At 47.0% G+C, this 15,228-nt stretch overlaps 1 long non-coding RNA gene across 2 annotated transcripts in view; it reads right to left on the bottom strand.

Moving 5' to 3' along the window:
• Nucleotides 1–15,228, bottom strand: part of LOC127060994 (uncharacterized) — a 56,332-nt gene that overhangs the window by 22,964 nt on the left and 18,140 nt on the right. Inside the window, exon 4 of one of the 2 annotated variants that reach the window (XR_007780358.1) lies at nucleotides 2,706–3,819. The exons of the other annotated variant lie outside the window; for it this stretch is intronic. This is a non-coding gene — a long non-coding RNA (uncharacterized LOC127060994). Of the gene's footprint in view, nucleotides 1–2,705; nucleotides 3,820–15,228 lie in introns of those variants that run through there. 2 annotated transcript variants of the gene reach the window in all.

The following is a 15,228-nucleotide window of genomic DNA, read 5'->3' as shown; positions in this document are numbered from 1 at the left end:
TCATCAGCCCGTCTAGAAATCTCAGCCCTCATTCTAAAGAAGCTGCAGACTGTATAAAGGAAGCTTACCAGATTAAATACCAGATGGTCTCTTTAACATTCAAGGGAAACTGAACATTCTCCAATAGGGATGTAACAGATTCAGAGGAGAAAAAGGAAAGCAAAGGCTGAAAAGCCTCATCCCCTGCTCCTTCTCTAACAAAATGGGTGCATAACCATAGCCATGAACCAATCATACCTGGAGCAGACCCCAGCATGTTTATAAACTTCTTACAAGTCATTACCATCAAGCCCAGCAGGATAGCAATTCTGGTCACTGCTCCTCTGCTGTAAAAAGTATGTATTAGGGACAATACTAGAGCTATTTCTGGATAAGAAAATAAACCTTGAGACCATAGAGGTATTAATATCTCAAAATAACCTAGGGACCAGAAATGCATGCAAGCCTTCACCCCAAGAAACATGAATTCAAAAAACATGGCTATTAACTGCTTTATATCAACACAGAGTAATGGCAACCAAAATGCACTCAAAACAGGGTTTTTTCGACTCTCTTGAGCCCCACGCATTGGGCACCAAAATTTTGTCCTGGTTTAGGGCAAATTTGGGAGAAAACCTCCAAAGGGGGCCCCTCCAGAAAGCAAACCCACACGCCCCCTCCCCACAACTGGTTCAGGAAGGATTCCTTGGAGAGACATGGAAAGAACCTGTATATTTAACAGGCAAAGCACCCCCCAGCACACAGAATGAACAATACCGGATGACACCACTCTTTCACCACTCTGAAAAAGATGACAAATTCAGAAAGTCTCTCCTGGGAGTGATTGCTCTGTTATCGGTCACTCCAGCGCTGGGAATGGCTGCTGCAGGCCACAAAGTGCAAACTCTTGGCGTTTCCCAGGTCCCAGTCCGGAGCATGTTCGAATGGTTCCAAGAAAAGGGAAAGAAAAACAGTCCAGGGAAAATTTGGACTGCCTAGCTAAGCTAACTAACGAGAAAAAGCAAAAGCAAGACCAAAGCAGGAGCAAGAGCAAAGCGAAAGCAAGAGCAAAAAGCAAAAGCAGCACTAAGTTGTTGCCCCGTCTCTGTGTCCCACCAACTGTGGCGGAGTGTGCAGGCCGATAAAAAAACAAAACTTCGATTTTCAGAGCCAGTCTTGAAGGCACAGAACATAATATCCAGCACAAACAGAACCAACGACTCGGGATACAAGCATCGTAACGTCACCCCGGTGTAAAATAAATGGAGCCACAGGGGCTAGCTTCTTAGCCGGATAGCTGGTTCCCCGCAGGGTAAGCGCCCCAGGCAAGCGGCCCAAGGCCGAACACCTCAGCCCTCTGGAGGCTGGGCTGCCCTAGGCCAGACTGCTGCGCAGCCAAGACCCCTAGCAAGCTTAGTGATTGTCAGCTCTTAGTGAAAGTCAGCTCTTTTGTGATTTCAGCTCTTAGTTTGCTCGTAGGGGCTGCGGCTGGCCGTGGCTCCTGGAAGGCAGACGAAATGAGAAAGGAGAAGGCTGCCAAGAGTGTTCCACGATGGTTTATTCTGAGGGTCTGGCGAAGGGTCTTGAAGCTGCTCTTCTAAAGAAAATGGGCCCAGACAGCCTCTTTTGTAGGGTTAGGGAGGATTGAAAACTGACCAATTGTAAGGGTTACGAAAACTAGCCTATGGAGTCACAGAGATATAAGGAGGACCAGAGTGAGGACTCCTGGTACAATTCCTATGACTCAGCAAATACCTATCTCTAAACATCCCTCCGGCGAAGCCGTAGCCGGCCCTGCGTCTGCTACACCCTGGGACAATAACCTACACTCATTCACTCACAGTCACTCGCTCTGCCTCTGTCCGGCTGCTCCCAGGACTGGGCCACAGAAATGCCGACAAGGCCTTACACTCGCCCCACACTCACCCTGAGTCCATATCACATCTCTCTTATTCACTCCACTATAATAACGGAATGACAACACAACAATAAGGTACCTTTATTTTCAAATCACTTGTTAATCTTTACCCACAGGTATAAGTTATCAAGTAAAAATGCTCTTATTTAGGGCATACGATCAGTATCTCAAATGTTATTAACCAACCCCAGATGCTCTTGGATGTAGGATCCTTAGGGTATTTTTCTAACCTTCAAATCCCCACTTCCTGTCTGGAGGAATTTTCCTAGCCTTCAATTCCACACATCCTGTCTGGAGGAATTTTCCTAGCCTTCAATTCCACACATCCTGTCTGGAGGAATTTTCCTAGCCTTCATGGACCCCAACTCTCAATCTGATCCTCTTTTTGGGATTGGGGACCCTCATTCTCATCTCCTATTTTCTGGGGGATTGCTTAGGAAATTTCTCTCTTTCCTGTCTCTGTATTAGGGGTCTAACCCCTCCCTGGAGCCCTGTCTCAGATACCCCTGGGGATCATTCAGTCTTTGCCTTTCGCTTTGTCTCTTCCCTGGCTGGTCTCCTCGCAGAGATACGGAACTGCAGCTAGAAAGACTCCCAGACTTTCTTCACAGATCTGGACTGTCCAGTCTGCGTCTCACACACACACCAGTCAATCCCCCGTACACTGCCCCCCTCACAGTACTTACAGTCCCTTTTCTTGTCTGGGTCTTTGTGCACAAGAATTGTAGGCTAGTTACCGTGGTTTCTTAGGGACCCTTTATCCTTCCCCCTTTCTTTTGCTTTACGAGTCCCTTCTTGTCCATGGGGTGTCAGCCTGCAGTCACCGATGATGCCAGAAGAAGCCAATCAAGCTGGCAAAGTTGGTGGGGCGCGCCTCTTGCTTGAAATCTCCTAGGGCCACAGAGATGAGGCGTCCATCCCGGATGAGATCCCAATTGTGAGAAACAAAGCCCACTCCTCAGTTAAAATTTAAAGAAAATTTAATAAGGGACAATAGGGGACAATGTCAATAAAGCAAAAGGAACAATGCTGGGTTCTTAGCCGCAGCCAGAGGCACATCAGTCAACACAGTAACACCCTTTATATACCTTGGGTATTGCATCAGCCTAATACATGTATTCAAATGGTTATACTGATCCAAACATTTTAACACAGTTCCTCTTCTGTCCCGCCTTTTTAGAGCATGTGCAGCTGTCCTAGTCATAGTCATTTGTTACTTTTTGATACATTCAACAGGTTTTGAGTCCTTCATTGGTTAAATGTTAACATTAGAACAACACTTCACCAACATTGGCATAACAACAAAATATTTGCATTAAAAGAACTCTAAACTTTAGCAAAACTTCCTTTACAGAAGTCAACATTATAAAACATATAGTATTCACACTAACAATTGTGAAAGCCAACACTGTAATATATTTATCACATGACAGTTCTTCTATTTATCATAAAAATGGCTGTTAGCATGCATCTTCCTTCTTATCCCTTAGCCCTCATGGGTTAAGCCCTTGTCCTGCAGAAAAAGCAGTTATCCAAACTCATTAGCTCACATTCCTTTCCCTTATCATCTTAGTCCACTTGGTTTTGTTTCTCTCCAAGAGCAGTTAGCATTAGGCATAGCATCTACTATTTGTTTATCATTGTAGCCCCTGCTGGGGCTAGGCTTCTTGTTTTGCAAAAGCGGTTGTGGTTGAGCACAGCAGCCAACACCCAACTTTTATTAATCTATACTTTATACTGAGGCGCTTGTGTTAAGGGAGTCCTGTGTTTCACACTCAGGCAGAATAGATGGGAACTTGTCTAGTGTTAGTGTCTTCCTTGCAGCAGTCAAAACTGGTGGGTTTTAGTGTCCCTTCTTTTGCTGGCTCGGTCTTTCCCAGGCTTTGGAATGGCTGGGGCTTCCCCCCCCCTCCACAGGCTCCCTGGACCAGAAAAAAAAAAACAAGCCAGAAACAGTTCAAGGGAAAAAACAAAAAAAAAACCCCAAACAACAAAAGAAGAAACAGCTGAAGGATCTCTGCTGGAGTCCAGGGAAAAAAAGGTGGGGAAAGAAAAAAAGAAGCTTCTTGCCTTAGCAAGCAAAAAAACTAATCCAACAAAGGCAATGAAGTAACAATTTGTGTCACTGCCTGAAACACACTGGAGAGAGAACGTTTAAACCAAACTGCACAGGAGCTCAAGGCTCACCTCCCCACCCCCCAGGTGCATCTTAAATCGACAGCAGCCGTTTTCTGGGCATAAAGCAGATGGTTAGGGAATAAAGTATCATTATAAAATCATCCCAAGACAATGGGCTTGTGATTGAGGGGTGGACTTAACCATGGACAATATTGCACAGGTTATACATTGACGTGGCCACTGGAGCCCAGGCTAGCTCTGGAGAAACTCTGGCACCATGCCAGGAGTGGAGGACAGCTGAGGTTTGGATTTAACGTGCAGCTGAACCTGAAGAGCAGCTTGCTCTACAGCGAAGAATGTCACAGCCACAGCAGGGATCGGGCAAAGGAGAAGGAGGAGGCTCTCTGGTCTTGAGGTTCCAACAGGGAGAAGTTTATTACAATTGAAGAGGTAAAGAACAAAGACCCCCGAGAACTGCTGTGCTTGGGTTTAAATACCCGGTGGGAGGGTACAAACAGACAGCCAGTGGGGAATCCTTGGGGGAGGAGTGAGGGGATTTGGTCACTTGCTTGGGGCCAATTAGGGCAGGTGGGAGGAGAGGGTAGGTCACATGGGCCAATGGGGCATCGAGGCTTAAGGGAATTCCAGAGGGGTGGCACAATCAGGGATTGGCCTGAGGTGGGAGTGACAAAGAAGATTCATTCAGAAACAAGGGGCAGGGTTACACTGACAAGCAGGGAAGGAGCTGGAACAAAGGGCATGGAATACCATAAAGGGCAGCTTTAGGGATGGATACACCTCAGGGACAAACCAACTTGGGGAAAATACAGGGGTACATTGGTACAAACTACTAACATTAACTTTTAACAATAAACTAATAAAATAAACATGGGCCGCAACAATACATGAATGTGAAACATGCTGCAATCAAGCAGAGGCAAGCAGGTAAAGCCTCTGAGGTATGGAGGATGATGGCTGAAACAGTTATGGGGAGATCTGGCAGATTGACTATATCACACTCCCCAAAACCCATAACAGCAAGTGCTGTGTGCTTACAATGGTGGAAGCAACCACAGGATGGTTAAGAACATACCCCATGCCCCATGGCACCACCCAGAATACTGTCCTGGGCCTTGAAAAGCAAGTGTTATGGCAACACAGTACTCCAGAAAGAATTGAATCAGACAATGAAACTCATTTCTGAAACAACCTCATAGACACCTGGGCCAAAGAACATGGCATTGAGTGGGTGTATCACATTCCCTATCATGCACCAACCTCTGGAAAAATTGATCAATGTAATGGACTGTTAAAGACTACACTGAGAGCAATGGCTGGTGGGACCTTCAAAGATTGTGACATGTCACGATATGGCACGAAATGATGACACAGACACTGCTGCTCTCGAGGGGAACAAAAAGAGGACCTTTATTTCCTGACTCCAACATTTATAGTTTTCTAAAGGTGACAGTGGATTGGAGGGTGACAGTGCCACCTCTCCAATGCCACTGGACAGACTAAGGGTCCATCAATTCTCTCCACCTCCATGAAAGAATGCAAAACATAGGTTATTTACAGAATGGTGTGTGAGAAAGTTTGTTGAAAGAATGTAAACATCAGAAGGCTTAACAAGGTTTTACAAAATCAGGGCGACAGTGACACACATTTAGCAAAGGCCACTTGGTTAGTCAACACCAGAGGATCTTCCAATTGGACTGGCCCTGCCCAATCAAAACTTTTATGTACTGTGGAAGGGGATAAAGTTCCTGTAGTGCACATTAAAATCATGCTGGGGAAAAGCCTGGGTTATTACTGCCTCAGGCAAAGGCAAACCCATCCATGGGATTGCTTTTCCTCAAGGACCCGGGTGCACTTGGTGGGAAATGAGGGAGGATGGAGAAGTCCAGTGTGTGCCTCAAAGTGATTTGATTCTGGGTGAAAATAGCCAATGAATTAAATTGTATTATGTTAATAACTATCCAACACTGTGTATTACCATTTGTATGGTGGCAATGTGTGCATTACCTCACTGAGCACCTCACGGCATCAATCTTAAACACAAGTGTTCTGGAGATGGGAGCCTGACTTCCCTCTGACTGTCACAGTCACACCAATGAAGAAGGAACTTTGATAAAAGTGAACAAGTGCGGCAGTACTGGAATCAGAGCTGACTCAAATGTGCAACATGCAACAATCCCACACCTCACACCATCTTTCCTGCTTGAAAAACTGTTACCAAGGATGAAGGCCAGTCATGGATTAAATGAATTCAACAATTTTTTTTGTGTGTGGACATTTTATGAACCATTGACAAAGGTCTTCCATAGACTAAGGGAATTATGTCTGTATGTATATCTATCAAAATAGATAAATGGGAAAGGTGATGGCATATTGGGGGCTGTGAAACTTGGCAGACATAAATGGTATGGAAGAAGGGGTTGATATTGTCCTGGTTTCAGCTGGGATAAAGTTAATTTCTTCTCAGTAGCTGTTATAGTGCTGTGTTTTGGATTCAGAATGAGAATGGTGTTCATAACACACCAATGCTTTAGTTTTTTGCTAAGTTGTGTTTATCCTAAGTCAAGAACTTTCTTATTTGTCACATGCTCTGCCAGTGAGGTTTGCAAAAGAAACTGGGAAGGAGCACAGCTGGGACAGGTGGACCCAAACTGACCAAAGGGATATTCCACACCATATAACATCATGCCCAGTATATAAACTGGAGGGAGTTACCCGGAAGGGTGGCTGATCTGGGTTCGGAAAAGGGGGCCTGGCATCAGTCAGTGGGTGGTGAGCAATTGCATTGTGCTTCAGATGTTTGTTTCCTTTTTATCAACATTATTATTATTATTTACTATTATTATTGTATTTTACTTTATTTTCCATTATTAAACTGTTCTTATCCCAACTTACAAGTTTTGTTTCAATTCTCCTCCCCATTTCACTGTGGTGGAGGGTAAGGGGTGGGGGTTGAGTGAGTGACTGTGAGGTGTTTTATCTCCAGCTGAGTTTAAAGCCATTACACCCACCAAAGTGTCACAGTAGAGCAAGGAGGTCAGGAAGGTCCATTGGGCCTTGGAGAGGGTCAACTTGAGGCAGAGGGACTTCTACCCCAGAGTCATGTAAGAAAAAAATTATGGGCATGTCCAGTGTAGCATTTTGCTTCCATCTTTTAACCCCAACTAGATAGGACAGGAGGCAGAACATGGTGCTAGGGGATACAAAAAGGCACTCACTTCCACAGTATTCAATAAACCCTGATCTAAATGCTTAACAGGATCACAGTATTTGCTGGCACAACAGTTTCTCCCTCGCTGGACCTGGCTGGACCAAAAGTGCTGGGTGGAAGCTGCAATGGGACTGAATTTGGTTTGCATGTGAAAAAACAAAGCCTTTGGGAAGGGCTTGCATTGGAGAAGTTCATGGAGGACTGTCTCCTGTAGGAGGGACCCCACGCTGGAGTAGGGGAAGGACTTCTCTCCCTGAGGAGGAAGCAGCAGCAGAAACAACATGTGATGAACTGACCAAAACCCCCATTCCCTGTCTCCCTGCACTGCTGGGAGGAAGGAGGTAGAGAATCCAGAGTAAAGTTAAGCCCGGAAAGGAGGGAGGGGTGGGGTGAAGGTGTTTTTAAGACTTGTTTTACTTCTCATTATCCTACGCTGATTCTGATTTGTAATAAATTCAATTAATATTCCCAAGTCATCTGTTTTGCCCATGATGGTATTTGGTGAGTGATCTCTCCCCATCCTTAACTCATGAGCCTTTTGTTATATTCTTTCTCCCCTTTCCAGCTGAGGAGGGGAGCGATAGAGTAGCTTTGGTGGGTACCTGGTATCCAGCCAGGGTCAACCCACAGCAGGGACACAAGCTGCAGTAACAGACTGCTGTTTCCTACATTGAAAAGACAGTCCTGAAACCCAAATGTGTCACTCTCTAAATCGTTTGGACTACTTCCCATACTTTGAAGCAGAAGGGTGAATTAGCCAGTGCTGAATTTAAGCTGGTGCTATTCAGCAGTTGCGAGTACAAGTGTGGGGTTTGAGTAAGCTGGAGAACACTATTGGCAGTGACCCATGACCTGCACTACAGCTAAGAGCCTCTGGGATTGTACTGGATCAGCCCTATCCCTGCCCATTACCTACCTAAGAAGTATCCAATGCTCCTGAATACTTAAGACAATGGCATGATGATATTAAAAAAAAATCTTTCCTAACAGTTTTGAAGACATGTAAATTGTTGGAACCCAGGACATCCCTCTGGCTGTCCTGAGCAGCCAAGACCCCTGCCAGGGGGCTCAGAGACCCTGGCACAGAGCCCAAGATGCCGGTGGTTTTGATTATGACCTGTGGAGCAAGTTACCAACCTTAGATGAAGATCTGCAAGCCACAACAGCGGGAAGGCTGCCAGCCAGCAGCAGACAGCTCAATTTCCCACAGGGGCCGGGGGTGGGAGTTGCCCTGCCAGCAGCAGGCTGCACTTGTCCCTACCAGCCCAGGGGAGGCAGAAATTGCACCCGTTGAGGGGGAACAGGAGGGAATGCCATCACCTCCAACGTCCATGGGGTCCCCAGAGAGCCCAGGAACCCCAGAAGTCTCAGGGCCCTCAGACATGGACTCAGACACACCCCTGCCAGTCCCGGGAAAACTAAAATTAACCATTTTCCCCAGTGAGCACAAAGATTGGGACTTAGCCAGTTTTGAGGCTCTGTATCCCAATCCGAGAAAAACAAAACGCAGCCTCACTGCGGGAACGGCAGCAAAATCGATGGGGGGTGAGACCACGGGACCCGAGGGGGAGGGGGAACTGCCCTTTGGAGACTGGCAAAGCCACGCGGTGGCAGCACCAGACAGACAGCGGCAGCCTGAGGCAGCAGCGGGGACAGCCGGGGGGGCCACGGGGGAGGTGGCAAGAGGCATAGAAGCTGCGGAGGCGAGCAGAAGCACGGCACTGACGGTTTCAGGCGGGGTGGTGCCAAAGACGCCCGCGAAAGGGAAAACCGGCGTGACTGCAATAGCGGGCAATCAGCAGCCACCCAGAGAAAGCTCACGGGTCGCGGCGGCTGCGTCAGGCGGGACTAAGCCAGCCGGGACAACTGCAGCGTCCCTGGCTGCAACCTCAATGGAACGCGGCAAGCGGGGAGGGTTTCCCAGTTTGCATACGTGTCACAGGCACTGGCCGAGCGGGGACCACGGGCCTTGGTTGTGGTTGAGGACACGGGGTTGGAAGATGAGGGTTGCAAATGGGATCAGGGCAAAGCAGAAATATCAGAGCCGGAATGGGACCGGGACAGTGGGGATGTCAGTTTCAGGGAAGAGGAGGGCGTTCCCGAGACTGCACCTGTGCTGAGACGAGTGTAGGGGAGGCGCAGTCGGGGCAGGGATGCCCGCAGTCCCGTGACAACACAGGCTGAGATGGGGGCATGGTCAGAATACAGAGGGTTCCCGAGGTACCACCCCCTCTCCAGTCCCATGGCAACAGGCACGCAGCCAACCCCAACAGCCAGCCCAAAACCAAGCTCAGCAAACCACGCAGTTTTAGCCTCAATAAAAATCTCAGATGGGAGAGTTGTCGCAAATACAGCAAATATTTTATAAGGCAGTCAACGACCCATCAGAGACACAAATAAGAGACTATAGTGAGAATGTGCAAGTGTTACAGCCGGTCACCATGCCAGATCCAACTGGGCAGGTGACAGCACCACCTTGTGGTGGGACCACCACATTGCAGGAAACGGTGCCAGACCCAGTCGGTCGAGCAACAGCGCCACCTAGTGGCGGGACTGTAACATTGCAACATTTGTTTCCAGTTTCATATAAAAAGAAAGCTAGGTTGAAGAAGACAGCTCCGACACAGCAAACGGAGCTTCCATCAACTTCAGAATGTCATGGGGCTCATGACACTCCTACTGAAGCACAGCAACAGGATGACACAGTACGTATTACTACTTCAGAGGGTATTCCAGCCTGGATGTTTTCAACATATGGTAACTGCTGGCTCATCTGGCCAGGGGCCAATGGTTACAATACCGAGGAGTGTGGCCAAATACCTTTTGCAGTATTTGAACACAGCTTTGGGAACCACAGCACAGGAATTTCAAATCCCTGTTCCTAATCTAGGGTCAAGGGCCAAGGCTTCAGCCTGACAGGGGATGCGGATTACAGCGACACCGATGAGTTCCAGGATGGGAGAGGCTGCAGCATGGCAGCAGCCTCCGCAGATGACTTCACCTTACATGCAAGTACCCATGGAAACATAGGTACCCAAAGCACAAATTATTCCAGCCATAGATTGGACAAACATTAGAAAAGAATTAGAGAAAGAAAAAGACCTATTACAAGGTTCAGGAGACATCACAATGCCCGTGGGTTATGATGCTCAGGGCCAGAACCCAAGATGGGAGAGGTTAGATGATGAAGTAGTCAAAGATCTAGCCAAGGTCATCAGATACAATGGACTGGGTTCTTCATATTTTAAGCAGCTTTTGAAGGGCACTTTCAACATATATGATTTAACACCTTATGATCTTAGATGTCTTGTGTCAATGATTCTTACAGACACACAGAACCTCGTGTGGGACACGAGATGGAGAAGAGCTCTTGGTGAGCTGAGAGCCAGATACCAGGGCGGACCAAACGTGGACCTCACCTTGGCACAATTGGCAAGTGATCCTCCGGAGGACAACCTAGCGTAGCAAGCGGCGAGGCTTCCACGAGAGGTGCTGAATGACATCAAGGAAGCAGCGTGGAGGGCAATCCTACAAATCGCACCAGCAGGAGTCCAAGACACCATCTACATGGATATCAGGCAAGGTCCCACTGAACCTTTCTCTTCATTCACAGATCGACTCACGCAAGCAGTGGATCAACAGGTGACTGATGAGGGAGCAAAACCACACCTCATCAAGGATCTTGCCTTTGCCAATGCCAACCAGGACTGCAGGTGAGTCTTCAGTGCGATGCCCAATCAACCCTCTCTGGCAGAGATGGTGGAGGCGTGCAGCAAGGTGGGAACACCTCAGCATGTTGCATCCATCATGAAGAGAGAACTGGAAGGACAACTGGAAGGACGACAGGAAGAACGGGTGGAGACAATGTTCCCAGCACATAATGAAAGGATTGATAAGGTTTTTATGAACTTTGAAAAGAAAAGCAACCCTCCTGGAGGGCAATGCTACAAATGTGGGGCATTTGGACACTTTAAGAGAAACTGCCTACAAATGCCAAGGACTGAAAAGCCATTAAACCTCTGTCCAAGGTGCAAAGGAGGAAGACACCTCTCAAGTGAATACCACTCTAAGACAGATGTGGATGGAAAACCTCTGCTGCATCTGGAAAACTCAAAAAAGAGCGTGCATTGCCAGCGCGTGATGACACAAGTGATGGCAGTGACACAAGAAAAGACAGAAAAATCATCGGGGAACGTCAAGCAGACCCCCTCAGCAAAGCAATCTGAAGAATCCCCAGCAACCCAGAGTTGCTCCCACCAGGAGCACAGTGCATCCTGGCAGCCTCAAAACTGATGTGCTTCATGAATGAGAGCCACGCAGTGATACCCACTGGTGTCACTGGAACTTCGCCCAAGAGACAGGACTTTTTAATAATCGGTATGGACAGAAGCAGCACCCTTGAACTTGTCATTTATCCTTCAATTGTCTCGGCAAATCAGAATGAAGAGCTGATAGTTCTAGCCAAAGCTCTTTGACCACCACTGACTGTTCCAGAGAACACCCCAGTAGCCAAAGCTATTGCTTTGCCACCACATGCAGCAGAACAAGTCATGTCGGTGTTTGATCAGCAGGACTTTCCCTCAGGAGACCATGTGGAAGTACACGCTTCCTGGATAAAACACATAGGTTGGGATCGACCCACTGTCACTTGTCAATTGACCTGTGGCAAAAAGTTGATCACCATCAGAGGGATGCTCTACACAGGGGCCAATGTCACAGTCCTATCATACATCTTTTGGCCCCAGGAATGGAAGTTGGTTGCTCCCTAGTTGGTTGCTCTCACAGGCATAGGGGGGAGTTCCCTGTTTCTGCAGAGTGAGAACACAATTGTTGTCACAGGACCAGGAGACAAAACAGCCATCATTCACCCTTTTGTTGTGCAAAAGCCCATCACTGTATGGGGAAGGGACCTTTTAGAACAATGGGGCACAAAACTGGAAGTGGATTTTTAGTGGGCGTCACTGTGGCACTCACCACTCTGAAATTAACTTGGAAAACAGACAATCCTTCCTGGGTGGATCACTGGCCCCTTGAATGAAAGAAATTGAGTGCTCTGAAGAGCCTGGTCAAAGAACAACTGCAAAAGGGACACATCAAGCCAATGAACAGCCCATGGAATTCTCCAGTGTTTGTCATTCAGAAGAAAACTTCAGGTTCATAGAGACTGCTGCATGACCTCAGGAAGATCAACAAAGTCATCGAGGACATGGGACCACTTCAACAGGGACTTCCTTCATTCTCAGTGATTCCCAGAGATTGGCCACTTGTGATCATTGATCTCAAGGACTGTTCTTCAGTATTCCGCTTCATCCAGATGATGCTCCTCGACTTGCATTCTCTGTCCCAAGCATCAACAGGAGCCTTTGCAAAGGTACCATTGGGTGGTTCTTCCACAGGGCCTCAAGAACTCGCCAACTATCTGCCAATGGTGCGTGGCACGAGCTTTGTCTCCAGCACGGAAGAAACATCCAGGGGCAAAAATCATTCATTACATGGATGATTTGCTCATCGCAGCACCAACAGAACAGGAGCTGCAAGAAGCTCATGACTGTGTGATTGCGGAGGTGCAAAAAGCAGGCCTGAAAATCAGTGTTTCAAAATTTCAGGAGATCGCACCGTGGAAATACCTAGGGGGGAAGATCTTGGAGCGAACAATAAGACCACAGAAAATGGAAGTCAGCTCCAAAGTCAACAATTTGCATGACCTGCAACAGCTTCTCGGAGAAATCAACTGGATGAGACCAATCTTGGGGATCACAAATTATGACATCCCATCATTGCTTGATCTTTAAAGAGGGGACAATGACATCAAATCTCCCAGAACCCTCACACCGAAGCGAGGAAAGAACTCGAGAAAGTTACAGAGGTCATTCAGCAGAAACAAGCACATTGTTTTGTAGAGTCACTGTCCTTTCAGTTGGCAGTTCTGGGGGAAAAAGTTCAGTTTCATGGCCTGATTTTTCAGTGAGATTCGTCTCAAAGAGACCCTCTCTTTATCATAGAGTAGATTTTTTTGTCTTACAGGTCTCCAAAGACGATCCTCACGGACCAGGAGATGGCATCTCAAATTATCATAAAAGCAAGGACAAGGTTGCTGACAATATCAGGCAGGGATTTTTCTACAATTCACTTACCACTGAAGAAAGATCATTTTGACTGGGTGATGCAAAAATCAAAAGACTTGTTAATTGCATTGTTAGGATACCCAGGCATTTGCACGATTCATTTTCCAGGTCACAGACTGCTGAAATCAAAAATATGTTACAGGGAAAAACCAAGAATAAGTGAGGAACCATTGGACAGGATAACAGTATTCACTGATGGTTCAGGGAAGACCCACAAATCAGTAATCACATGGCAGAATTCGGTCACAGGGGAATGGGACTCAGATGTAAAAATAGTCCAAGGTTCACCACAAATTGTGGAATTGGCAGCAGTGGTCAAAGTCTTTCAATTGTTCCAGCAACCTCTCAGTCTGATCACAGATTCAGCATATGTTACGAATATGGTCAAACAATTGGAAGGTTCACTTTTGAAAGAAACAAGCAATGACATCTTATATTCATACTTATCATGTATGAAAACACTGCTGGAAAACAGGGAAAATAAATATTTCATTACTCACATTAGAGCACACTCGTCCCTTCCAGGATTTTTAGTAGAAGGGAATGCCCAGGCAGACAAGCTAACCATGCCCATTTCACAGACTTTACCGGATATTTTTGAGCAGGCAAGGTTGAGCCATGCATTTTTTCATCAAAATGCACAGGCACTGATGGAATCCTTTCGCATCTCAAAAAGCCAGGCGAGGGAAATCATTAGTGCTTGCCCGGACTGTCAGCTTGTGCAACCACCTGCATCCACAGGAGCAGTCAATTCGAGAGGATTGCAGAGTCTCCAACTGTGGCAAGCTGATGTCACAAAATATCCATGTCTCAGTTGATATGTTTTCGGGAGCAGTTTTCGCATCGTTACACACAGGAGAAACTGCACAACATGCCTGTTGACACTTTTTGCAAGCATTTGCATCATTAGGGGTGCCTCAGGAAATAAAAACAGACAATGGTCCAACATATACAGGGAAGGTGCTTGACAAATTTCTGAAAAAGACATATATTCGGTATTCCCCACTCTCCCACAGGTCAAGCAATCATTGAAGGAACACACCATACCCTGAAATCCCTTTTGGATAAACAAAAAAGGGGGGAGCCAGAGGCAACACCTCACATGAAGTTGAACAAGGCATTGTATGTGTTGCATGTCCTGGCTAGATGGTTACAGTGGGGGGGCGACAGTCCCCTCTTTCGGGTCTCCGCAGAATCCCAGCTACCAGTGGAGGCGCAACATGGAACAGAAGGGCCACAGCATGGGCCTGGGTGGCACTGGGTTACTTTATTTGATGTTACACTCCCCGAGTCTCAGGGTCCCAGGCAAGGAACTGGGGGCAAACAACAGCTTATAAAGGGGGGCAGGTCTCAAGGGAGGATACAATGTTCAACTAATTAGGAGAACTGGGGGTGGAACACAAGGCAGGGGATACAAGGGAGGAAAACTACTTGGGACAAGAGGGGTTAACAAGTGGATGTGGGGGAGAATGGGTTTGAAACTTGGCAGGAAAGTAGCTAAGTAACAACAGATAAACCGACACCTGGCTCAATTGAATACCAAAGGCAGGTCTGTGTCCCTCTAAAACAGGGAGAGAAAAAACCCCAAAAGGACTACCAAAGTACAAATCAAACAATAACCTACAAAATAAAACCACATTGCAACAGCATGTGCTGAATTTTCTAAATGGCTCCTTTTCAGAGCCCACTCCATCAATTATCAGGCATTTTTCTAACAGTACCCAGGCAAAACTAAGGGAGAATCCTTTAGTTTTGATCAGAAATCCAGAAACAGGACAGATTGAAGGTCCTTTCAAACTAATCACATGGGGCAAGGGTTTCGCTTGTGTTTCCACAGGGCGAGGTCCGAAGTGGGTGTC

Source organism: Serinus canaria, chromosome W (genome assembly GCF_022539315.1).
Source record: "Serinus canaria isolate serCan28SL12 chromosome W, serCan2020, whole genome shotgun sequence".
NCBI lineage: Eukaryota > Metazoa > Chordata > Aves > Passeriformes > Fringillidae > Serinus > Serinus canaria.
The sequence above is the reverse complement of the archived record's forward strand: the minus strand, read 5'-3'. Positions and strand labels throughout refer to the sequence as shown.